Source organism: Ursus americanus, chromosome 6 (assembly GCF_024610735.1).
Source record: "Ursus americanus isolate L20-20 chromosome 6, mUrsAme1.1.p, whole genome shotgun sequence".
Classification (NCBI taxonomy): domain Eukaryota; kingdom Metazoa; phylum Chordata; class Mammalia; order Carnivora; family Ursidae; genus Ursus; species Ursus americanus.
The window spans coordinates 54857800-54858598 of NC_142132.1; positions in this window are offsets into that span (position 1 = coordinate 54857800).

The window sequence follows — 799 nt, forward strand, 5'->3', positions numbered from 1 at the left end:
AGGGTGAGGTTTTGCTCAGAAGACCTGCAAACATTTAACAGAGGCATTTGGTGGGGGGAAGGCTGGGAATCGGGGAGGGCGTCCCTAGATAAGGTTCTGTGGGAGGACCCGCTGGCCAAGGGCAGAGCAGGGGCAAAGGCCTGGCAGGGACAGAGCCCAAGGAAGGCTGAGCAGCAGCGAGGCTGTAAGGTGGACGGGGGGCTGTGGGGAGAGAAGGGCCAGACGGCCGAGTGAGAATCTGTTCTGAGGGCACCGGAGCCACTGCGGGGTTTCAGGCAGAGGGGCGACAGAGGAGTGTCCTGCGTCAAAGGAGAGGACTGAGCGGGCAGTTTAGGGGCCCTCCAGCTCTGGCGCCCGGGGGTATGAGGCCCATGGGGCTAGGTTGGGAAGGTTCCGGAGTCCACTGCCAGCAGAAGCCTCAGGGGACTGGTTTCCTCTCTGACGTCAACGTAAAGGTCACACAGATCCCAGGTCTCTTCTCAGGAGCCACTTAGGGCTCCAATTTGTCTTTTTACCCAGATCCCTTTGGGATCCTGTGACATTCCCAGCCTGAACCCCCTCGTGGGTAACCAGTCCCCTGAGCTCCTGAGTCACTGTGAGAAGAAGGACCTCCTTTAATTTGTCTAAACTTACCTCGCTCAAGTTTCAAAGGGGGGCCCATGATCCTAGTATTTTGGGAGTCAGTGGGGAAGGAAATACAGGAAGGGGAACTCGGGACATCTTTGACTCCAGGGCCCTCTGCTTCTCATCAGCCAACATGCTATACTCCCACAACTGTAAGGACGGGCCGCTGGTCTCT